We start from the raw sequence: 27,016 nt of genomic DNA, 5'->3' as shown, positions 1-27,016 counted from the left end.
AAAATCGGGCACTTGATGTAACATGGGTGATAGACTTGGCAGTTTTTGGGATGGAAGCTGTTATGCCGAAATCGGGCACCGGATGTAATATGGGTGATAGACTTGGCTGTTTTTGGGATGGAAGCTGTTAGTCCGAAATCGGGTACCGGATGTCACATGGGTGATAGACTTGGCTGTTTTTGGGATGGAAGCTGTTAGCCCAAAATCGGGCATCGGATGTAACATGGGTGATAGACTTGGCATTTTTTGGGATGGAAGCTGTTAGTCCGAAATCGGGCACCGGATGTAACATGGTTGATAGACTTGGCTATTTTTGGGATGGAAGCTGTTAGTCCAAAATCGGGCACCGGATGTAACATGGGTGATAGACTTGGCAATTTTTGGGATGGAAGCTGTTATGCCGAAATCGGGCACCGGATGTAACATGGGTGATAGACTTGGCAGTTTTTGGGATGGAAGCTGTTAGTCCGAAATCGGGATACCGGATGTAACATGGGTGATAGACTTGGCAGTTTTTGGGATGGAAGCTGTTATGCCGAAATCGGGCAACGAATGTAACATGGGTGATATACTTGGCTGCTTTAGGGTTGGAAGCTGTTAGTCCGAAATAGGGAACCGGATGTAACATGTGTGATAGACTTGGCTGTTTTTGGGATGGAAGCTGTTAGTCCAAAATCGGGCAACGGAGGTAACATGGGTGACAGATTTAGCAATTTTAGGGATGGAAGATGTTAGTCCGAAATCGGGCACGGTATGTAACGTGGGTGAAAGACTTGGCGGTTTTTTGGATGGAAGCTGTTAGTCCAAAATCGGGCATCGGATGTAACGTGGGTGATAGACTTGGCTGTTTTTGGGATGAAAGCTGTTATGCCGAAATCGGACACCGGATGTAACATGGGTGTTAGACTTGGCTATTTTTAGGTTGGAAGTTGTTAGTCGAAAATCGGGCGTCGGATGTAACATGGGTGATAGACTTGGCTATTTTTGGGATGGAAGCTGTTAGTCCGAAATCGGGCAACGGAGGTAACATGGATGATAGATTTCGCAGTTTTTGGGATGTAAGCTGTTAGTCCGAAAACGGGCACGGGATGTAACATGGGTGAAAGACTTGGCAGTTTTTTGGATGGAAGCTGTTAGTCCAAAATCGGGCATCGGATGTAACGTGGGTGATAGACTTGGCTGTTTTTGGGATGAAAGCTGTTATGCCGAAATCGGACACTGAATGTAACATGGGTGTTAGACTTGGCTGTTTTTGGGTTGGAAGTTGTTAGTCAGAAATCGGGCATCGGATGTAACATGGGTGATAGACTTGGCTGTTTTTGGGATGGAAGCTGTTAGTCCGAAATTGGGCACCGGATGTAACATGGGTGATAGACTTGGCTGCTTTTGGGTTGGAAGCTGTTAGTCCAAAATCGGGCACCGGACGTAACATGGGTGATAGACTTAGCTCTTTTTGGGATGGAAGGTGTTAGTCCAAAATCGGGCACCGGATGTAATATGGGTGACAGACTTGGCAGTTTTTGGGATGAAAGCTGTTATGCCGAAATCGGGCACCGGATGTAAAATGGGTGATAGACTTGGCTATTTTTGGGATGAAAGGTGTTAGTCCGAAATCGGGCACCGGATGTAACATGGGTGATAGACTTGGCAGTTTTTGGGATGGAAGCTGTTATGCCGAAATCGGGCACCGGATGTAACATGGGTGATAGACTTGGCAGTTTTTGGGATGGAAGCTGTTAGTCCGAAATTGGGCACCGGGTGTAACATGGCTGATAGACTTGGCAGTTTTAGGGGAGGAAGCTGTTGTACCGAAATCAGGCATCAGACGTAACATGGGTGATAGACTTGGCAGTTTTTGGGATGGAAGCTGTTAGTCCGAAATTGGGCACCGGGTGTAACATGGCTGATAGACTTGGCAGTTTTAGGGGAGGAAGCTGTTGTACCGAAATCAGGCATCAGACGTAACATGGGTGATAGACTTGGCAGTTTTTGGGATGGAAGTTGTTAGTACGAAATCGGGCACCAGATGTCACATGCGTGATAGACTTGGCAGTTTTTTGGATGGAAGCTGTTATGCCGAAATCGGGCACCTAATGTAACTGGGTGATAGAATTGGTTGTTTTTGGGATGGAAGCTTTTACTTCGAAATCGGGCACCGGATGTAACATGGGTGATAGACATGGCTGTTTTTGGGATGGAAGCTGTTAGCCCGAATTGGGGCAGTGGATGTAACATGGGTGATAGACTTGGCAGTTTTTGGGATGGAAGTTGTTATGCCGAAATCGGGCACCGGATGTAACATGGGTGACAGACTTGGCAGTTTTTGGGATGGAAGCTGTTAGTCCGAAATTGGGCACCGGATGTAATATGGCTGATAGACTTGGCAGTTTTTGGGGTGGAAGCTGTTATGCCGAAATCAGGCATCGGACGTAACATGGATGATAGACTTGGCAGTTTTTGGGATGGAAGCTGTTAGTACGAAATCGGGCACCGGATGTAACAAGGGTGATAGACTTGGTAGTTTTTGGGATGGAAGCTGTTAGAACGAAATCGGGCACCGGATGTAACAAGGGTGATAGACTTGGTAGTTTTTGGGATGGAAGCTGTTATGACGAAATCGGGCATCGGATGTAATATGGGTGATAGACTTGGCTGTTTTTGGGATGGAAGCTATTAGTCCGAAATCGGGTATCGGACGTAACATGGGTGATAGACTTGGCTGTTTTTGGGATGGAAGCTGTTAGCCCGAATTGGGGCAGCGGATGTAACATGGGTGATAGACTTGGCAGTTTTTGGGATGGAAGCTGTTATGCGGGATTCGGGCACCGGATGTAACATGGGTGATACAGTTGGCTGTTTTTGGGATGGAAGCTGTTAGTCCGAAATCGGGCACCGGATGTAACATGGCTGATAGACTTGGCAGTTTTTGGGGTGGAAGCTGTTATGCCGAAATCAGGCATCGGACGTAACATGGGTGATAGACTTGGCAGTTTTTGGGATGGAAGCTGTTAGTACGAAATCGGGCACCGGATGTAACAAGGGTGATAGACTTGGTAGTTTTTGGGATGGAAGCTGTTATGACAAATCGGGCACCGGATGTAATATGGGTGATAGACTTGGCTGTTTTTGGGATGGAAGCTGTTAGCCCAAAATCGGGCATCGGATGTAACATGGGTGATACTTTGGCAGTTTTTGGGATGGAAGCTGTTATGCCGAAATCGGGCACCGGATGTAACATGGGTGATAGACTTGGCAGTTTTTGGGATGGAAGCTGTTATGCCGGATTCGGGCACCGGATGTAACATGGGTGATACAGTTGGCTGTTTTTGGGATTGAAGCTGTTAGTCCGAAATCGGGCACCGGATGTAACATGGCTGATAGACTTGGCAGTTTTTGGGGTGGAAGCTGTTATGCCGAAATCAGGCATCGGACGTAACATGGGTGATAGACTTGGCAGTTTTTGGGATGGAAGCTGTTAGTACGAAATCGGGCACCGGATGTAACAAGGGTGATAGACTTGGTAGTTTTTGGGATGGAAGCTGTTATGACAAAATCGGGCACCGGATGTAATATGGGTGATAGACTTGGCTGTTTTTGGGATGGAAGCTGTTAGCCCAAAATCGGGCATCGGATGTAACATGGGTGATAGACTTGGCAGTTTTTGGGATGGAAGCTGTTATGCCGAAATCGGGCACCGGATGTAACATGGGTGATAGACTTGGCAGTTTTTGGGATGGAAGCTGCTATGCCGAAATCGGGCACCGGATGTAACATGGGTGATGCACTTGGCTGTTTTTGGGATGGAAACTGTTCGTCCGAAATCGAGTATCGGATGTGACATGGGTGATAGACATGGCAGTTTTTGGGATGGAAGCTATTAATCGAAAATAGGGTACCGGATGTAACATGGGTGATAGACTTGGCAGTTTTTGGGATGGAAGCTGTTATGCCGAAATCGGGCACCGGATGTAACATGGGTGATACACTTGGCTGTTTTTGGGATGGAAGCTGTTAGTCCGAAATCGGGCACCGGATGTAACATGGGTGATAGACTTGGCAGTTTTTGGGATGGAAGCTGCTATGCCGAAATCGGGCACCAGATGTAACATGGGTGATACACTTGGCTGTTTTTGGGATGGAAACTGTTCGTCCGAAATCGAGTACCGGATGTGACATGGGTGATAGACATGGCAGTTTTTGGGATGGAAGCTGTTAGTCTAAAATCGGGCACCAGATGTCACATGCGTGATAGACTTGGCAGTTTTTTGGATGGAAGCTGTTATGCCGAAATCGGGCACCTAATGTAACCTGGGTGATAGAATTTGTTGTTTTTGGGATGGAAGCTTTTAGTCCGAAATCGGGCACCGGATGTATTATGGGTGATAGACATGGCTGTTTTTGGGATGGAAGCTGTTAGCCCGAATTGGGGCAGAAGATGTAACATGGGTGATAGACTTGGCAGTTTTTGGGATGGAAGCTGTTATGCCGAAATCGGGCACCGGATGTAACATGGGTGATACACTTGGCTGTTTTTGTGATGGAAGCTGTTAGTCCGAAATCGGGCACCGGATGTAACATGGGTGATAGACTTGGCAGTTTTTGGGGTGGAAGCTGTTATGCCGAAATCAGGCATCGGACGTAACATGGGTGATAGACTTGGCAGTTTTTGGGATGAAAGCTGTTAGTACGAAATTGAGCATCGGATGTAACATGGGTGATAGACTTGGCTGTTTTTGGGATGGAAGCTGTTAGTCCGAAATCGGGCAACGGAGGTGACATGGGTGATAGATTTTGCAGTTTTTGGGATGGAAGCTGTTAGTCCGAAAACTGGCACGGGATGTAACATGGGTGAAAGACTTGGCAGTTTTTTGGATGGAAGCTGTTAGTCCAAAATCGGGCACTTGATGTAACATGGGTGATAGACTTGGTAGTTTATGGGATGGAAGCTGTTATGCCGAAATCGGGCATCAGATGTAAATGGGTGATAGACTTGGCTGTTTTTGCGATGGAAGCTTTTATGCCAAAATCGGACACCGGATGTAACACGGGTGATAGACTTGGCAGTTTTTGGGATGGAAGATGTTATGCCGAAATCGGACACCGAACGTAACATGGGTGATAAACTTGGCTATTTTTGGGATGGAAGCTGTTATGCCGAAAACGAGCACCGGATCTAACGTGGGTAATAGACTTGGCAGTTTTTTGGATGGAAGTTGTTATGCCAAATCGGGCACCGGATGTAACATGGGTAATAGACTTGGCTGTTTTTGCGATGGAAGCTGTTATGCCGAAATCGGACACCGGATGTAACATGGGTGATAGACTTGGCAGTTTTTGGGATGGAAGCTGTTATGCCGAAACGGACACCGGATGTAACACGGGTGATAGACTTGGCTGTTTTTGGGATGGATGCTGTTATGCCGAAATCGGGCACCCGATGTAACATGGGTAATAGACTTGGCTGTTTTTGCGATAAAAGCTGTTATGCGGAATTCGGACACCGGATGTAACGTGGGTGATAGACTTGGCAGTCTTTGGGATGGAAGCTTCTATGCAGAAATTGCGCACCGGATGTAACAGGGGTGATAGACTTGGCAGTTTTTGGCATGGAGGCTGTTATGTCTAAATTTGGCACCGGATTTAACATGGGTGATAGACTTGGCTGTTTTTGGGATGGAAGCTGTTAGTCCGAAATCGGGCAACGGAGGTGACATGGGTGATAGATTTTGCAGTTTTTGGGATGGAAACTGTTAGTCCGAAAACTGGCACGGGATGTAACATGGGTGAAAGACTTGGCAGTTTTTTGGATGGAAGCTGTTAGTCCAAAATCGGGCACTTGATGTAACATGGGTGATAGACTTGGTAGTTTATGGGATGGAAGCTGTTATGCCGAAATCGGGCACCAGATGTAAATGTGTGATAGACTTGGCTGTTTTTGCGATGGAAGCTTTTATGCCAAAATCGGACACCGGATGTAACACGGGTGATAGACTTGGCAGTTTTTGGGATGGAAGATGTTATGCCGAAATCGGACACCGAACGTAACATGGGTGATAAACTTGGCTATTTTTGGGATGGAAGCTGTTATGCCGAAAACGAGCACCGGATCTAACGTGGGTAATAGACTTGGCAGTTTTTTAGATGGAAGTTGTTATGCCAAATCGGGCACCGGATGTAACATGGGTAATAGACTTGGCTGTTTTTGCGATGGAAGCTGTTATGCCGAAATCGGACACCGGATGTAACATGGGTGATAGACTTGGCAGTTTTTGGGATGGAAGCTGTTATGCCGAAACGGACACCGGATGTAACACGGGTGATAGACTTGGCAGTTTTTGGGATGGAAGCTTTTATGCCAAAATCGGACACCGAACGTAACATGGGTGATAAACTTGGCTATTTTTGGGATGGAAGCTGTTATGCCGAAAACGAGCACCGGATCTAACGTGGGTAATAGACTTGGCAGTTTTTTGGATGGAAGTTGTTATGCCAAATCGGGCACCGGATGTAACATGGGTAATAGACTTGGCAGTTTTTGGGATGGAAGCTTTTATGCCAAATTCGGACACCGGATGTAACATGGGTGATAGACTTGGCAGTTTTTGAGATGGATGCTGTTATGCCGAAATCGGGCACCCGATGTAACATGGGTAATAGACTTGGCTGTTTTTGCGATAAAAGCTGTTATGCCGAATTCGGACACCGGATGTAACGTGGGTGATAGACTTGGCAGTCTTTGGTATGGAAGCTTCTATGCAGAAATTGCGCACCGGATGTAACAGGGGTGATAAACTTGGCAATTTTTGGCATGGAGGCTGTTATGTCTAAATTTGGCACCGAATTTAACATGGGTCATAGACTTTGCAGTTTTTGGGATGGAAGCTGTTATGCCGAAATCAGACACCGGATGTAACACGGATGATAGACTTGACAGTTTTTGGGATGAAAGCTGTTATGCCTAAATCGGGCACCGGATGTAACACTGGTGATAGGCTTTGCAGTTTTTGCGATATAAGCTGTTATGCCGAAATCGAACACCGGATCTAACGTGTGTGATAGACTTGGCAATTTTTGGGATGGAAGATGTTATGCCGAAATCGGGCACCAGATGTAAATGGGTGATAGACTTGGCTGTTTTTGCGATGGAAGCTTTTATGCCAAAATCGGACACCGGATGTAACACGGGTGATAGACTTGGCAGTTTTTGGGATGGAAGATGTTATGCCAAAATCGGACACCGAACGTAACATGGGTGATAAACTTGGCTATTTTTGGGATGGAAGCTGTTATGCCGAAAACGAGCACCGGATCTAACGTGGGTAATAGACTTGGCAGTTTTTTGGATGGAAGTTGTTATGCCAAATCGGGCACCGGATGTAACATGGGTAATAGACTTGGCTGTTTTTGCGATGGAAGCTGTTATGCCGAAATCGGACATCGGATGTAACAGGGGTGATAGACTTGGCAGTTTTTGGGATGGAAGCTTCTATGCAGAAATTGCGCACCGGATGTAACAGGGGTGATAGACTTGGCAGTTTTTGGCATGGAGGCTGTTATGTCTAAATTTGGCACCGGATTTAACATGGGTGATAGACTTGGCTGTTTTTGGGATGGAAGCTGTTAGTCCGAAATCGGGCAACGGAGGTGACATGGGTGATAGATTTTGCAGTTTTTGGGATGGAAACTGTTAGTCCGAAAACTGGCACGGGATGTAACATGGGTGAAAGACTTGGCAGTTTTTTGGATGGAAGCTGTTAGTCCAAAATCGGGCACTTGATGTAACATGGGTGATAGACTTGGTAGTTTATGGGATGGAAGCTGTTATGCCGAAATCGGGCACCAGATGTAAATGTGTGATAGACTTGGCTGTTTTTGCGATGGAAGCTTTTATGCCAAAATCGGACACCGGATGTAACACGGGTGATAGACTTGGCAGTTTTTGGGATGGAAGATGTTATGCCGAAATCGGACACCGAACGTAACATGGGTGATAAACTTGGCTATTTTTGGGATGGAAGCTGTTATGCCGAAAACGAGCACCGGATCTAACGTGGGTAATAGACTTGGCAGTTTTTTAGATGGAAGTTGTTATGCCAAATCGGGCACCGGATGTAACATGGGTAATAGACTTGGCTGTTTTTGCGATGGAAGCTGTTATGCCGAAATCGGACACCGGATGTAACATGGGTGATAGACTTGGCAGTTTTTGGGATGGAAGCTGTTATGCCGAAACGGACACCGGATGTAACACGGGTGATAGACTTGGCAGTTTTTGGGATGGAAGCTTTTATGCCAAAATCGGACACCGAACGTAACATGGGTGATAAACTTGGCTATTTTTGGGATGGAAGCTGTTATGCCGAAAACGAGCACCGGATCTAACGTGGGTAATAGACTTGGCAGTTTTTTGGATGGAAGTTGTTATGCCAAATCGGGCACCGGATGTAACATGGGTAATAGACTTGGCAGTTTTTGGGATGGAAGCTTTTATGCCAAATTCGGACACCGGATGTAACATGGGTGATAGACTTGGCAGTTTTTGAGATGGATGCTGTTATGCCGAAATCGGGCACCCGATGTAACATGGGTAATAGACTTGGCTGTTTTTGCGATAAAAGCTGTTATGCCGAATTCGGACACCGGATGTAACGTGGGTGATAGACTTGGCAGTCTTTGGTATGGAAGCTTCTATGCAGAAATTGCGCACCGGATGTAACAGGGGTGATAAACTTGGCAATTTTTGGCATGGAGGCTGTTATGTCTAAATTTGGCACCGAATTTAACATGGGTCATAGACTTTGCAGTTTTTGGGATGGAAGCTGTTATGCCGAAATCAGACACCGGATGTAACACGGATGATAGACTTGACAGTTTTTGGGATGAAAGCTGTTATGCCTAAATCGGGCACCGGATGTAACACTGGTGATAGGCTTTGCAGTTTTTGCGATATAAGCTGTTATGCCGAAATCGAACACCGGATCTAACGTGTGTGATAGACTTGGCAATTTTTGGGATGGAAGATGTTATGCCGAAATCGGGCACCAGATGTAAATGGGTGATAGACTTGGCTGTTTTTGCGATGGAAGCTTTTATGCCAAAATCGGACACCGGATGTAACACGGGTGATAGACTTGGCAGTTTTTGGGATGGAAGATGTTATGCCAAAATCGGACACCGAACGTAACATGGGTGATAAACTTGGCTATTTTTGGGATGGAAGCTGTTATGCCGAAAACGAGCACCGGATCTAACGTGGGTAATAGACTTGGCAGTTTTTTGGATGGAAGTTGTTATGCCAAATCGGGCACCGGATGTAACATGGGTAATAGGCTTGGCTGTTTTTGCGATGGAAGCTGTTATGCCGAAATCGGACACCGGATGTAACAGGGGTGATAGACTTGGCAGTTTTTGGGATGGAAGCTTCTATGCAGAAATTGCGCACCGGATGTAACAGGGGTGATAGACTTGGCAGTTTTTGGCATGGAGGCTGTTATGTCTAAATTTGGCACCGGATTTAACATGGGTGATAGACTTGGCTGTTTTTGGGATGGAAGCTGTTAGTCCGAAATCGGGCAACGGAGGTGACATGGGTGATAGATTTTGCAGTTTTTGGGATGGAAACTGTTAGTCCGAAAACTGGCACGGGATGTAACATGGGTGAAAGACTTGGCAGTTTTTTGGATGGAAGCTGTTAGTCCAAAATCGGGCACTTGATGTAACATGGGTGATAGACTTGGTAGTTTATGGGATGGAAGCTGTTATGCCGAAATCGGGCACCAGATGTAAATGTGTGATAGACTTGGCTGTTTTTGCGATGGAAGCTTTTATGCCAAAATCGGACACCGGATGTAACACGGGTGATAGACTTGGCAGTTTTTGGGATGGAAGATGTTATGCCGAAATCGGACACCGAACGTAACATGGGTGATAAACTTGGCTATTTTTGGGATGGAAGCTGTTATGCCGAAAACGAGCACCGGATCTAACGTGGGTAATAGACTTGGCAGTTTTTTAGATGGAAGTTGTTATGCCAAATCGGGCACCGGATGTAACATGGGTAATAGACTTGGCTGTTTTTGCGATGGAAGCTGTTATGCCGAAATCGGACACCGGATGTAACATGGGTGATAGACTTGGCAGTTTTTGGGATGGAAGCTGTTATGCCGAAACGGACACCGGATGTAACACGGGTGATAGACTTGGCAGTTTTTGGGATGGAAGCTTTTATGCCAAAATCGGACACCGAACGTAACATGGGTGATAAACTTGGCTATTTTTGGGATGGAAGCTGTTATGCCGAAAACGAGCACCGGATCTAACGTGGGTAATAGACTTGGCAGTTTTTTGGATGGAAGTTGTTATGCCAAATCGGGCACCGGATGTAACATGGGTAATAGACTTGGCTGTTTTTGCGATGGAAGCTGTTATGCCGAAATCGGACACCGGATGTAACATGGGTGATAGACTTGGCAGTTTTTGGGATGGAAGCTGTTATGCCGAAACGGACACCGGATGTAACACGGGTGATAGACTTGGCTGTTTTTGGGATGGATGCTGTTATGCCGAAATCGGGCACCCGATGTAACATGGGTAATAGACTTGGCTGTTTTTGCGATAAAAGCTGTTATGCGGAATTCGGACACCGGATGTAACGTGGGTGATAGACTTGGCAGTCTTTGGGATGGAAGCTTCTATGCAGAAATTGCGCACCGGATGTAACAGGGGTGATAGACTTGGCAGTTTTTGGCATGGAGGCTGTTATGTCTAAATTTGGCACCGGATTTAACATGGGTGATAGACTTGGCTGTTTTTGGGATGGAAGCTGTTAGTCCGAAATCGGGCAACGGAGGTGACATGGGTGATAGATTTTGCAGTTTTTGGGATGGAAACTGTTAGTCCGAAAACTGGCACGGGATGTAACATGGGTGAAAGACTTGGCAGTTTTTTGGATGGAAGCTGTTAGTCCAAAATCGGGCACTTGATGTAACATGGGTGATAGACTTGGTAGTTTATGGGATGGAAGCTGTTATGCCGAAATCGGGCACCAGATGTAAATGTGTGATAGACTTGGCTGTTTTTGCGATGGAAGCTTTTATGCCAAAATCGGACACCGGATGTAACACGGGTGATAGACTTGGCAGTTTTTGGGATGGAAGATGTTATGCCGAAATCGGACACCGAACGTAACATGGGTGATAAACTTGGCTATTTTTAGGATGGAAGCTGTTATGCCGAAAACGAGCACCGGATCTAACGTGGGTAATAGACTTGGCAGTTTTTTAGATGGAAGTTGTTATGCCAAATCGGGCACCGGATGTAACATGGGTAATAGACTTGGCTGTTTTTGCGATGGAAGCTGTTATGCCGAAATCGGACACCGGATGTAACATGGGTGATAGACTTGGCAGTTTTTGGGATGGAAGCTGTTATGCCGAAACGGACACCGGATGTAACACGGGTGATAGACTTGGCAGTTTTTGGGATGGAAGCTTTTATGCCAAAATCGGACACCGAACGTAACATGGGTGATAAACTTGGCTATTTTTGGGATGGAAGCTGTTATGCCGAAAACGAGCACCGGATCTAACGTGGGTAATAGACTTGGCAGTTTTTTGGATGGAAGTTGTTATGCCAAATCGGGCACCGGATGTAACATGGGTAATAGACTTGGCAGTTTTTGGGATGGAAGCTTTTATGCCAAATTCGGACACCGGATGTAACATGGGTGATAGACTTGGCAGTTTTTGAGATGGATGCTGTTATGCCGAAATCGGGCACCCGATGTAACATGGGTAATAGACTTGGCTGTTTTTGCGATAAAAGCTGTTATGCCGAATTCGGACACCGGATGTAACGTGGGTGATAGACTTGGCAGTCTTTGGTATGGAAGCTTCTATGCAGAAATTGCGCACCGGATGTAACAGGGGTGATAAACTTGGCAATTTTTGGCATGGAGGCTGTTATGTCTAAATTTGGCACCGAATTTAACATGGGTCATAGACTTTGCAGTTTTTGGGATGGAAGCTGTTATGCCGAAATCAGACACCGGATGTAACACGGATGATAGACTTGACAGTTTTTGGGATGAAAGCTGTTATGCCTAAATCGGGCACCGGATGTAACACTGGTGATAGGCTTTGCAGTTTTTGCGATATAAGCTGTTATGCCGAAATCGAACACCGGATCTAACGTGTGTGATAGACTTGGCAATTTTTGGGATGGAAGATGTTATGCCGAAATCGGGCACCAGATGTAAATGGGTGATAGACTTGGCTGTTTTTGCGATGGAAGCTTTTATGCCAAAATCGGACACCGGATGTAACACGGGTGATAGACTTGGCAGTTTTTGGGATGGAAGATGTTATGCCAAAATCGGACACCGAACGTAACATGGGTGATAAACTTGGCTATTTTTGGGATGGAAGCTGTTATGCCGAAAACGAGCACCGGATCTAACGTGGGTAATAGACTTGGCAGTTTTTTGGATGGAAGTTGTTATGCCAAATCGGGCACCGGATGTAACATGGGTAATAGACTTGGCTGTTTTTGCGATGGAAGCTGTTATGCCGAAATCGGACACCGGATGTAACAGGGGTGATAGACTTGGCAGTTTTTGGGATGGAAGCTGTTATGCCGAAACGGACACCGGATGTAACACGGGTGATAGACTTGGCAGTTTTTGGTATGGAAGCTTTTATGCCAAATTCGGACACCGGATGTAACATGGGTGATAGACTTGGCAGTTTTTGGGATGGATGCTGTTATGCCGAAATCGGGCACCCGATGTAACATGGGTAATAGACTTGTCTGTTTTTGCGATAAAAGCTGTTATGCCGAATTCGGACACCGGATTTAACGTGGGTGATAGACTTGGCAGTCTTTGGGATGGAAGCTTCTATGCAGAAATTGCGCACCGGATGTAACAGGGGTGATAGACTTGGCAGTTTTTGGCATGGAGGCTGTTATGTCTAAATTTGGCACCGGATTTAACATGGGTCATAGACTTTGCAGTTTTTGGGATGGAAGCTATTATGCCGAAATCGGACACCGGATGTAACATGGGTGATAGACTTGGCAGTTTTTGGGATGGAAGCTGTTATGCCGAAACGGACACCGGATGTAACACGGGTGATAGACTTGGCAGTTTTTGGTATGGAAGCTTTTATGCCAAATTCGGACACCGGATGTAACATGGGTGATAGACTTGGCAGTTTTTGGGATGGATGCTGTTATGCCGAAATCGGGCACCCGATGTAACATGGGTAATAGACTTGTCTGTTTTTGCGATAAAAGCTGTTATGCCGAATTCGGACACCGGATTTAACGTGGGTGATAGACTTGGCAGTCTTTGGGATGGAAGCTTCTATGCAGAAATTGCGCACCGGATGTAACAGGGGTGATAGACTTGGCAGTTTTTGGCATGGAGGCTGTTATGTCTAAATTTGGCACCGGATTTAACATGGGTCATAGACTTTGCAGTTTTTGGGATGGAAGCTGTTATGCCGAAATCAGACACCGGATGTAACACGGATGATAGACTTGGCAGTTTTTCGGATGAAAGCTGTTATGCCTAAATCGGGCACCGGATGTAACACTGGTGATAGGCTTTGCAGTTTTTGCGATATAAGCTGTTATGCCGAAATCGAACACCGGATGTAACGTGTGTGATAGACTTGGCAGTTTTTGGAATGGAAGCTGTTATGGCAAAATCGAGCACCGGATGTAACATGGGTGATAGACTTGGCAGTTTTTAGGATGGAAGCTTTTATGCTAAAATCGGGCACCGGATGTAACATTGGTGATAGACTTGGCAGTTTTTGGAATGGAAGCTGTTATGCCGAAATAGGGCACCGGATGTAACATGGGTAATTGACTTGGCTGTTTTTGCATTGGAAGCTATTATGCTGAAATCGGACACCGGATGTAACAGGGGTGATAGACTTGCCAGTTTTTTGGATGGAAGCTGTTATGCCGAAACGGACACCGGATGTAACATGGGTGATAGACTTGGAAGTTTTTAGGATGGAAGCTTTTATGCCGAATTCGGACACCGGATGTAACATGGGTGATAGACTTGGCAGTTTTTGGGATGGATTCTGTTTTGCCGAAATCGGGCACCCGATGTAACATGGGTAATAGACTTGGCTATTTTTGCGATAAAAGCTGTTATGCCGAATTCGGACACCGGATGTAACGTGGGTGATAGACTTGGCAGTTTTTGGGATGGAATCTTCTATGCCGAAATTGCGCTCCGGATGTAACAAGGGTGATAGACTTGGCAGTTTTTGGCATGGAGGCAGTTATGTCTAAATCGGGCACCGGATTTAAAATGGGTCATAGACTTTGCAGTTTTTGGGATGGAAGCTGTTATGCCGAAATCAGACACCGGATGTAACATGGATGATAGACTTAGCAGTTTTTGGAATGGAAGTTGTTATGCCTAAATCGAGCACCTGATGTAACATTGGTGATAGGCTTTGCAGTTTTTGCGATAGAAGTTGTTATGCCGAAATCGGACACCGGATGTAATGTGTGTGATAGACTTGGTAGTTTTTGGAATGGAAGCTGTTATGGCGAAATCAAGCACCGGATGTAACATGGGTGATAGTCTTAGCAATTTTTGGGATGGAAGCTTTTATGCTGAAATCGGGCACTGGATATAACATTGGTGATAGACTTTGCAGTTTTTGGAATGGAAGCTGTTAGGCCGAAATCGGGCACCGGATGTAACATGGGTAATAGACTGGGCTGTTTTTGCGTTAGAAGCTGTTATGCTGAAATCGGACACCGGATGTAACATGGTTGATAGACTTGGCAGTTTTTGGAATGGAAGCTGTTATGCCGAAACGGACACCGGATGTAACACGGTTGATAGACTTGGCAGTTTTTGGGGTGGAAGCTTTTATGCCGAATTCTTACACCGGATGTAACATGGGTGATAGACTTGGCAGTTTTTGGGATGGATGCTGTTATGCCGAAATCAGGCACCTGATGTAACATGGGTAATAGACTTGGCTGTTTTTGCGATAAAAGCTGCTATGCCGAATTCGGACAACGGATGTAACGTGGGTGATAGACTTGGCAGTTTTTGGGATGGAAGCTTCTATGCCGAAGTTGCGCTCCGGATGTAACAAGGGTGATAGACTTGGCAGTTTTTGGCATGGAGGCTATTATGTCTAAATCGGGCACCGGATTTAACTTGGGTCATAGACTTTGCAGTTTTTGGGATGGAAGCTGTTATGCCGAAATCAGACACCGGATGTAACATGGATGATAGACTTGGCAGTTTTTGGGATGGAAGCTGTTATGCCGAAATCGGGCACCGGATGTAACATTGGTGATAAGCTTTGCAGGTTTTTGCGATAGAAGCAGTTATGCCGAAATCGGACACCGGATGTAACGTGTGTGATAGACTTGGCAGTTTTTGGAATGGAAGTTGTTATGGCGAAATCGAGCACCGGATGTAACATGGGTGATAGACTTGGTAGTTTTTGGGATGGAAGCTTTTACGCTGAAATCGGGCATCGGATGTAACATTGGTGATAGACTTGGCAGTTTCTGAAATGGAAGCTGTTATGGCGAAATCGGGCACCGTATGTAACATGGGTGATAGACTTTACAGTTTTTGGGATGGAAGCTGTTATGCCGAAATCGGGCACCGGATGTAACATGGGTGGTAGACTTGGTAGTTTTTGGGATGGAAGCTGTTATGCCGAAATCGGGCAACGGATGTAACATTGGTGATAGACTTCATAGTTCTTGCGATAGAAGCTCTAAAGCCGAAATCGGACACCAGATATAATGTGTGTAATAGAGTTGGCAGTTTCTAGAATGGAAGCTGTTATGCCAAAATCGGGCATCAACGTAACATTGGTGATAGACTTGGCAGTTTTTGGGATGGAAGCTGTTATCCCGAAATCGGACACCGGATGTAACATGGGTGATAGACTAGGAAGTTTTTGGGATGGACACTATTATGCCGAAATCGGGCACCGAATGTAACATGGGTGACAGACTTGGTTGTTTTTGCGATGGAAGCTTTTATACTGAAATTGGACATAGGATGTAACACGGGTGATAGACTTGGCAGCTTTTGGGATGGAAGCTGTTATGCCAAAATCGGACACCGAATGTAACATGGGTGATAGACTTTGCAGTTTTTAGGATTAATGCTGTTATGCCGAAATCGGGAACCGGATGTAACATGGATGATAGACTTGATAGTTTTTGCAATAGAACCTGTTATGCTGACATCGGACACCGAATATAACATGGGTGATAGACTTGGCAGTTTTTGGGATGGAAGCTGTTATGCCGAAATCGGGCACCGGATGCAACATTGGTGATAGACTTGGCAGTTTTTCCAATAGAAGCTGTTATGCCGAAATCGGACACTAAATGTAACGTGGGTGATAGACTTGGCATTTTTGGGATGGAAGCTGTTATGCCGAAATCTGGCACCGGATGTAGCGTGGGTGATAGACTTGGCTGTTTTTGGGATGGAAGTTGTTATGTTGAAATCGGGCACCGGATGTAACATATGTGATAGACTTGGCTGTTTTTGCAATGGAAGCTGTTATGCCGAAATCGGACACCGGATGTAACATGGGTGATAGACTTGGTAGTTGTTGGGATGGAAGCTGTTATGTCGAAATCGGACATCGGATGTAACATGGGTGATAGACTTGGCTGTTTTTGGGATGGATGCTGCTATGCCGAAATCGGGCGCCGGATGTAAAATGGGTGATAGACTTGGCTGTTTTTGCGATAGAAGCTGTTATGCCGAAATCTGACATATGATGTAACATGGGTGATAGACTTTGTCAGTTTTTAGGATGGAAGCTGTTATACTGAAATCGGGCACCGGATGTAACAAGGGTGATAGACTTTGCAGTTTTTAGGATGGAAGTTGTTATGCCTAAATCGGGCACTGGATGTAACATGGGTGGTAGACTTGGCAGTTTTTGGGATGGAAGCTGTTGTGCTGAAATCGGACAAAGGATGTAACCTGGTTGATAGACTTGGCAGTTTTTCAGAGTGAAGCTGTTTTGCATAAATTGGGCACTGGATGTAACATGGGTGATAGACTTGGCAGTTTTTGGGATGGAAATTGTTATGCCGAAATCGGACACCGAATGTAACATGAGTGATAGACTTGGCTGTTTTTGCAATAGAAGCTGTTATGCCGAAATCTAACACATGATGTAACATGGGTGATAGACTTTGGCAGTTTTTGGGATGGAACCTATTATGCCGAAATCGGGCACCAGATGTAACAAGGGTGATAGACTTTGCAATTTTTAGAATGGAAGTTGTTATGCCTAAATCGGGCACCGGATGTAACATGGGTGATAGACTTGGCAGTTTTTGGGATGGAAGTTGTTATGCTGAAATCGGACAAAGGATGTAACTTGGTTGATAGACTTGATAGTTTTTCAGATGGAAGCTGTTTTACATAAATCGGGCACTGGATGTAACATGGGTGATAGACTTGGCAGTTTTTGGGATGGAAACTGTTATGCCGAAATCGGACACGGAATGTAACATGGGTGATAGACTTGACAGTTTTTGGGATGGAAGTTGTTATGCCGAAATCGGGCACCGGATGTAACATTGGTGATAGACTTGGCAGTTTTTGGAATGGAAGCTGTTACGCCGAAATCGAGCATCCGACGTAACATGTAACGATCCGGAAACCGGACCACTACCGGCGCTAGGATCCAGATCGGCTTAAGGCCGCCGGGACCCGTAGCAAGCCTAAAATACATCCTGTGAACCTATTTAATCCCATACATGATCAACAACATACATAAAAATTTTGAACTTTTCTTTTTCATTCGTAAACCAAACTCAACATGTGCATACACTATACATAGACATTAACATTAAACCCACCTTGGAGTCCTCATCAAAACTCCAATGGGGTGACATAATCATGCATTAAGTTTGGTTAAACATAATCATCAATAAACGTTTAAGATCATGTATTTAAAAAGGGATTACATCATACTATGGTCAAGCACATTCTATCCTCAATAACATCATTACATTACATAACTAATTAACACTATTCCTTACATTACATTTCAATATCCATCATGTCCACTACTAGCTATTACATAAAACAAAACTCTACTCCTGCTGACCTCCTGGTCTACCCTGTACCTGCAAACCTGGGGGTTAAGGGAGAAGGGTGAGCTATAAGGCCCAGTGAGCAGAATAATAAAACATTTAATTTATATTTCATGCTTTCATGGAATGCAACACATCACAAACAATTCACATCAAGGATGAACTTGTCACCAATAGCCCACTACTGAATCCAATAGTGCCAGGGGCGTAGACTGGGCCTCGCTGGTCTTTCTCTTACATTACATTCATAACATAACATTCCAATATGCCAGGGGCGTAGAATGGGCCTCGCTGGTCTTTCTCTTACCATGGTGCCAAGGGCGTAGAATGGGCCTCACTGGTCTTCCGTACCGTATCATATCATAACGTAGTGCGGCTAAAGGATCATCCAACATTCATCCACATCATCAACATATTATGCAATGCAACATATTCGTGAATTCTAATGCAAACAACCTAGAACATCTCATGGCATTCATGATGCATGTATAATGCTCAACATTTATTTATTTATTTTGAAACATAATAAGGTATTCGACTCACCTCTGGCTGAAGCTCTAACAGACTCAGAAGCAGCTGAACTCACTGCTGGGGTCCTCGGTTCCTCGGGTCCGAACCTACACAGGTGGACTCAAATGAGGGACCTAACATACATAAACATGACTCCAAAATACTCCCCAAAAACCCCCTAAAACACCTCAAAATATCCATAGAAAGCATGCAAAGGAAGGCTAAACAGGGCACTTTCGGCGGCAGGTTCGGCGGCCGAAAGTCCCTCCAGAGTCGAAAGTCATGCAGGTTCGGCGGCACCTTCGGCGGCCGAAAGTGCCCTCCAGAGACGAAAGTCCATTTTCGGGGGCAGGCTTCGGCAGCCGAAAGGCCAGCCTTCACAAGCATGTTCGGCGGCCGAAAGTTCCTTTGGCTGCCAAACCTGGTTTCTCCCAAATGGCAGAAACTCGGCTCCAACATGCACAAAAACCTCCCAAACCTTCTATCATGCATTCTACTCAACCAAAACATGCATAGAAACATACATCAGCTCATAGGGGCTTCAAACTATCTTAAACCCCAACTACAACACATCTAACAACCACAAACATCATACATTGCTCAAAAACTAAACATGAACCCATGAATTCCAATATAACCTAACATGCATTTCTACCCCATAAAACAACTTAAAACTTGTTTAAAACATATAATGAGCTCAAGATCGCCTCTTACCTCTTGAAGATCGAGAGGAAAAACGACCCTAGCTCGGAGATGGGAGAGATCGAGTTCCTTGAACCTCCAAGCTCCAAAACTTGCTATTTGCTTAAAATCTTCAAGACAAAGGTGTAAACTCATAAAAATCAAGAAAGATTTGAAGGAAGAACCTCAAAATCGGCGAGGGATGGCGGAGAGCTCACCTTGGCCAAAAATGGGGAGAAAACTCGCCCATTTCGACTAAGGGACCCCTTTATAGGTGGCTGGCCAGGCCACATTCGGGAGCCGAACATGCCTCCGCATGCATGCCATGTTCGGCGGCCGAACATAAGGTTCGGCAGCTGAACCTGGACTTCCCTCACTTATGCTTTCAGGGGCCTAAAGCACTCCCGAAGTGCATGCATGTTCGGCGGCTGAACTTGAGGTTCGGCGGCCGAACCTGAGTCTTCCTCTCAAGACTATTTTCATTCAAAACTCAAATTCCTTTTTAATTAAAATCATAAAATACATTAAAACATTTCGTAAAAACATGATTTTACCCTTCTAGAGGTTTCTGACATCCGAGATTCCACCGGACGGTAGGAATTCTGATGTCGGAGTCTAGCCGGATATTACATTCTTCCCCTCTTAAGAACATTCGTCCCCGAATGTTCACCAAACAAACATACATGCATAGCATACAACATAAAATACATATAAAGCACATAAAACTCACCTTAGAAGAGATGAGGATATTGCTGGAGCATGGACTCCCGTGTCTCCCAGGTACACTCCTCGATGTTGTGGTGATTCCAAATGACTTTCACCATCGGGATTTCCTTGTTCCTTAGCTTTCTGATCTGGGTGTCTAGGATCTGTACTGGCTGTTCAACATAGGTGAGATCCTCTTGGATCTCCATATCAGGCTCACTAAGAACCTTGCCCGGATCTGACACGAACTTTCTTAACATAGAAACATGGAAAACCGGATAGATTCTCTCCATTGAAGCAGGCAAGTCCAGCTTGTACGATACATTCCCAATCTTTTGCAAGACTTCAAAGGGTCCGATGTACCGTGGAGCTAGCTTACCTTTCTTCCCGAACCGAATCACCCCTTTCATTGGAGACACCTTGAGCAGTACCAAATCCCCCTCCTGAAACTCTACTTGCCTTCTGCGGATGTCTGCATAACTCTTCTGCCTGCTTGCAGCAGTCTTGATCCTTTCTCTGATGATGGGTACCACTCTGCTGGTGATCTCTACTAGCTCAGGCCCTGCCAAAGCCTTTTCTCCAACTTCTTCCCAGCAAACAGGCGACCTGCACTTCCTTCCATACAAAGCTTCATATGGGGCCATCCCTATGCTGGCATGATGGCTGTTATTGTAGGCAAACTCCACCAAAGGTAGATGCTGCCTCCAAGAACTGCCAAAGTCCAATACACACATTCTGAGCATATCCTCTATTGTCTAGATGGTCCTCTCTGATTGTCCATCCGTCTGTGGATGGAAAGCAGTGCTAAAATCCAACCTAGTACCTATAGCATTCTGTAGACTCCGCCAAAACCTGCAGGTGAACTGGGGTCCTCTATCGGACACTATTGAAACAGGAACCCCATGCAGTCTGACGATCTCATCAACATACACCTGCGCCAACTTGTCCACAGAATAGCCACTCCTGACAGGGATGAAGTGAGCAGATTTGGTGAGTCTGTCCACAATCACCCATATGGAGTCCAATCTATTGGACATCACCGGTAACCCCACTACAAAGTCCATAGCTATGTTCTCCCATTTCCACTATGGAATGGTAGCGGGTTGAGCATTCCAACTGGTTTCTGATGTTCTAGCTTCACCCTCTGACATATTTCGCAGGCCGACACGAACTGTGCCACTTCCCTCTTCATAGCTAGCCACCAATAAACTTTCTTGAAATCTTGATACATTTTGGTGGCTCCGGGGTGAACGCTGTATCTGGCATTATGAGCCTCTCTCATAATGTCTCCCTTCAGCCCTATGTCATCTGGTACACATAAACGGCTTCCATAGCGGAGGATCCCCTTGCTATCAAATCTGAACTCACTATCCTTGCCTGACTGTACAGTCCTGGCAATCTTCACTAACTCTAGGTCCTCATGCTGTTTCTGAGCTACCTGCTCCAGAAACACGGGTGCCACTCTCATATGGGCAATCAAAGCACCTGTACCAGACAACTCCAACTGTAGACCTTCATTCATGAGCTCAAAGAACTGCCTCACCACTGGCCTCCTTTCTGCTGAAATATGGGACAAACTGCCAAGTGATTTCCGGCTTAAGGCATCTGCCACAACATTCGCCTTACCCGGATTGTACTGAATCTTGCAATCATAGTCACTAAGCAGTTCTACCCATCTTCTCTGCCTCAGATTCAGCTCTCTTTGACTCGGGATGTACTGCAGGCTCTTATGATCTGTGAAGATCTCATATTTTACCCCATAAAGGTAGTGCCTCCACATCTTGAGTGCAAAGATTACTGCTGCCATTTCCAGGTCATGTGTGGGGTAATTCAACTCATGCTTCTTCAGCTGTCTAGAAGCATAAGCGATCACCCTTTCATTCTGCATTAGCAGACAACCCAGTCCCACACAGGACGCATCACAAAAGACTGTGAAGTCTTCATTACAAGTCGGCAGAGCTAACACCGGTGCTGAAGTCAACCTCTTCTTGAGCTCCTCAAAGCTTTCTTCACACTGGTCGGTACACACGAACCTCTGGTTCTTCTTAGTTAATCTGGTCATGGGAGCTGCAATCTTAGAGAAGTCCTGAACGAACCTCCTGTAGTAACCTACCAAACCCAAGAAACTCTTGATCTCTGTTACTGTGGTGGGTCTGGGCCAGTTAGCTACAGCTTCCACTTTCTTGGGGTCTACTTCAATTCCATTTTCTGACACCACATGCCCCAAGAAAGAGATGCTCCTCAGCCAGAACTCACACTTGGAGAACTTGGCATACAAGCCATGTTCCCTCAAGGTCTGCAGAACTAACCTCAGATGATGGGCATGCTCCTCTGCATTCCTAGAATACACTAAGATATCATCTATGAAGACAATAACAAAGTGATCCAGGTACTGGCTAAACACTCTGTTCATGAGATCCATGAATGCTGCAGGGGCATTGGTTAACCCGAACGGCATCACAAGGAACTCATAATGCCCATATCTGGTCCTGAAAGCTGTCTTCGGTACATCCTCTTCCCTTATCCTCAGCTGATGGTACCCTGATCTCAGATCTATCTTGGACAAACAACCTACTCCTACTAGTTGGTCGAATAGATCATCGATCCTTGGCAACGGGTACTTATTCTTGGTAGTGACCTTGTTCAACTGCCTGTAGTCGATACAAAGTCTAAGGGATCCATCCTTCTTTTTCACAAATAGCACTGGAGCACCCCAAGGTGAGGTACTCGGTCGGATTAAACCCCTATCTACCAGCTCTTGCAACTGCTCTTTCAACTCCTTCAATTCTGCTGGTGCCATCCTGTAGGGAGGGATAGAGATCGGTCTGGTTCCAAGCATCAATTCAATTTCGAACTCTATCTCCCTAGCAGGTGGTAAACCTGGCAGCTCATTTGGGAAAACATATAGAAACTCACTGACCATGGGCACTGAGGCGGGCTCTCTAACATGACTATCCAGCTCTTTCACATGAGCTAGAAAACCCTGACAACCCTTCCTGAGCAGCCTACGAGCCTGTAGGGCTGATATCAAACCTCTAGGTGTGCCCCTCCTGTCTCCTCTAAAGACAACCTCTGACCCATCCTGACATCTAAACCTGACTACCTTGTCTCTGCAATCCAAGGTAGCACCATGGGTAGATAGCCAATCCATCCCTAGAATGATGTCAAAATCTATCAAATCTAGAACCACAAGGTCGGCGGAGAGGCATCTTCCCTCAACAAAAACTGGACTACATTGGCAGACTGACTCTGCCACTAACGGGTCACATTTGGGTCCACTGACCCATAGGGGACACTCTAACCCAGAGACCATCAATCCCAACCTCTCGACGGCCCTCGGAGCAATGAAAGAATGAGATGCACCAGGGACCATTAAAGCATACACATCAGAACAGCCAATGATGAGATTACCTGACACCACGGTGTTTGATGTGTTTGCCTCCTGCTGAGTCATGGTGAAGATCCGTGCTGGAGCTGACGGGCCCTCACCCCTGAAACCCGCTGAAGAAGAGGCTGCCCCTCTTCCTCTGCCTCTGCCACTAGCCTGAGTCGCGGCTGGAGCTACTGGCTGAGCCACACTACCAGAAGCTGTCTGTTGAGACTGTGCCATAAAAACTGCCCTAGGACACTCCCGTGCTATGTGTCCCTCCTGCCCACATCTGAAGCAGGCTGACGTCCCAACCAGACATACTCCTTTGTGCGGCTTCCCATACTTCTTGCATACTGCATTATCTGCACCTGAGCTCGAACCACTTCCTAATCCCAGACCAGACTTGATCTTATTCCAGAACTTGTTCTTCTTCGGCTTCTTGGTGGTACTGCTCCAGCTCTTACTAGCTGAACTCAGAGAAGAAGGGTCTAACCTTCCCCCACTTGGGGTTTTGGAACCAGAAGGCTGTGCCACTGACTGCTTGACTTTCCCTTCGATGATAGCACTAGCCTCCATCCTTCGAGCCATATCCACTATGGCATGGAAACTCTCCCTCTCTGCGGACTGAATCAAGGAGGAATACCTGGAATGGAGCTTCATGATATACCTCATTGACTTTTTCTGATCTGTATCCAGATTTTGCCCGGCAAATGGTAACAGCTCCAAAAACCTGTCTGTGAACTCATCCACACTCATCTCATCCGTCTGTCTCAGCTGCTCGAACTCAATCATCTTCAATTCTCTTAAACTGTCAGGGAAAGCCCATCATGCAAATTCATTTGCAAACTCCTCCCATGATAGGCTATCCAACCTCAGGTTCACATAGTTCTTAAACCACTCTCGGGCCTTCTTGCATTTCAGTGTGAACCCAGCCATCTGAATGGCCCTACTGTCATCAGCTCCTATCTCATCTGTAATTGTCTTGACCCTCTCAAGGTACACAAACGGGTCATCACCGGTTTCAAACTGGGGAGCACCCAGCTTCATGTAATCGGTCATCTTGACCTTGCTCCCCCAAGATGAGCTAGGTTTAGGGTCTTGAGTTTCTAGGACAGTAGGTGTTGCTGGTGGTGGAGGAGGTGCAACATCCCCTAGGGTAGGGTTTGCTGTACCTGGATAGAAAGATAGGGGTGGGTACATAGGGTACTATGGGTACGGTGGGAAGAAAGGTGGGTATGGCATCTGAGAGTGATAAGGGTTAAAACTGTGGTATTCCGATGTACCTCCCATCGAATACCCGGGATTATGTGAAAAGGGTGGGTAGTAAGGTGGCTGAACAAATCCCCAGGCCTGAGTGCCTCCTTGGGACTCTCCCATTCCCTCTTCCGACATACTTACTCCGAGACTGCCATCGCTCCTGTAATACCCGGCTAGAGTCCGGCATCGGAATTCCTGTCGTTCTGTGGAATCCAGGATGTCGGGATTTTCTAGAAGGGTAAGATTTATGTGGAATGTTTTAATATTTTAAGTTAAATGGAACCAAGTTTTGAGTTGAAATGAACCAAGGAAGAAAAGCCAAGTTCGGCCGCCGAAGGTAAGTTCGGCCGCCGAAAGTGCTCAATGTTCGGCTTCCGAAGTTCAAGTTCGGCCCCCGAATGTTGCATGGTTTTGCATGCGATTCGGCAGCCGAAGCTGAGTTGGCCAGCCAGTTGAGTCAGTGTTTTGGACAGATGTTGGCCTCAGATCATTGCCATAGGATAGGCCACGTCTCTCATGACTCATCTGTAAGCTTTTTAGCTGCTCATGCAGAGTTTCTGCTGGTTTTCAAGGGTTTTGAAGGTTTTGAAGTTAAAAAAGCAAGTTTTGAGGTTTAATGAATTTGAAGAAGAGTTGATCCATTTTTCTTTGTTCAGATCGTTCATCTTCCTGTTTACAAGAGGTAAGTGAAGGTCTTGAACTTGTTTTAATGTTTTACAGAAGTTTTATGGAGGTTTGGTTAAAGATGCATGTTTAGGTGAAAAATGATAGTTTTGATGATTTATGCATGTAAGCATGATTATGTGATATGTATATTGTTTTGTTGGGGTTTTAAGTTAGTTTTGGACCCCTTGGAGCATGTACATGAGTATATGCATAGTTTGAGAGGATTGAATGCATGATTTGGGGAGCATGAAAAGAGATGGGAGGCTGGTTGAAGCTTGAAGCTGAGTTCTTGATGAACTCAGGTTCAGCAGCCGAAGGAGCATTCGGCCGCCGAACCTCTTGCATGGTGGCTTTGGCTGCCACTGCTTGCCCCCGAGAGTTTTGAAGTTCGGCTATGTTTGGGGGATTCGGCCGCCGAAGGTGCCGCCGAAGGTTAGAGACTTTCGTCTCTGGAGTGCCTTTCAGCCCCCGAAACTTGCCCCCGAAAGGGTTCGGCTGCCGAAGATTGAGATTCGGCCGCCGAAGGAGCATGAGTTTCGTCTCTGGAGAGGACTTTCGGGCGCTGAACCTGCCGCCGAAAGTGTCCTATTCAGCTTTTCTTTTGCATGCTTTGCATGACTTTTAGCGTGAGATTAAGGGGATTCTTGGGGAGTTTAATAGAGTTATTTTTAAGATAGTTTGGTCCCTCAATTGAGTCTTTCTGTGCTTACACAGACCAGAGGAACCAGAGAGAGCAGCAGTGAGTACTGCTCCAGAGTTTACTGAACCTGCAGAGTTAGTCCAGACAGCTAGAGGTGAGTGGAACTAAACTTATTACTCGTTTTAATTTGAGACATTAACTGCTTTTAGCATCTTTCATGCATCATGGTTATGCAATAGGTTGATTGCATTAGAATTCACAAAGATGTTGCATTGCATATCTATTTGTTGGTGTGGGTAAATGCTGAATGATCCAGTAGTTCCAGACAGGAAGTCCAGGACCCCATTCTACGGCCTGGCAGGTATAGGAAAGTCCAGGACCCCATTCTACGACCTGGCGGGTATAGGCAAACAGTCTATACTTGGTGAATGGTAAGTACAGGTGTTATATACACATATACATATATGGAACAGGAAGACCAGGACCCCAGTCTACGGCCTAGCACGGTTTACTGGGACTATGTGGTGACAGGTTTACTCTTGATGTGAATTGTCTGTGTTATGATGCATTCGATCAGATCATATTTTAATGAATTGTTTTATTGTTCTAGTCACTGGGCTATAGAGCTCATCCCACTCCCTTAATCCCAGTTTTGCAGGATTCAGTGTACAGTGTACAGGGGAAGACCAGAAGAGTATCAGAAAAAGAGAAGGGTTATGTAATAGCTTAGAATGGACATGTAATATTAAAGAGATGTATTAGTTGTGTATTCAGTTAGACTTGTGCTTGCCTTAGTGGTTTGTGTTGTAAATCTTTTGTTATGTACATGATCTGTATATGTATATGTTTTACAGAGTATGTGAAAAACCAGGCTTAACAGGTATGAGATAACCCATCTAGAGCAAGCTCTAGTCAGGGGTACAGGGTACAGAGTACAAGGTAGAGTACAGAGTACTGAGTACAGTGATAGTGCATGCACAGGTTAAGCCTTGGTTCAGAAAAGAGTTTTATTTTCACAGAAAATGTATTATCATGTATGAGATTTACAGGTACAC

Source organism: Manihot esculenta, chromosome 17 (assembly GCF_001659605.2).
Source record: "Manihot esculenta cultivar AM560-2 chromosome 17, M.esculenta_v8, whole genome shotgun sequence".
Classification (NCBI taxonomy): Eukaryota; Viridiplantae; Streptophyta; class Magnoliopsida; order Malpighiales; family Euphorbiaceae; genus Manihot; species Manihot esculenta.
Note: the sequence above shows the minus strand (reverse complement) of the source record.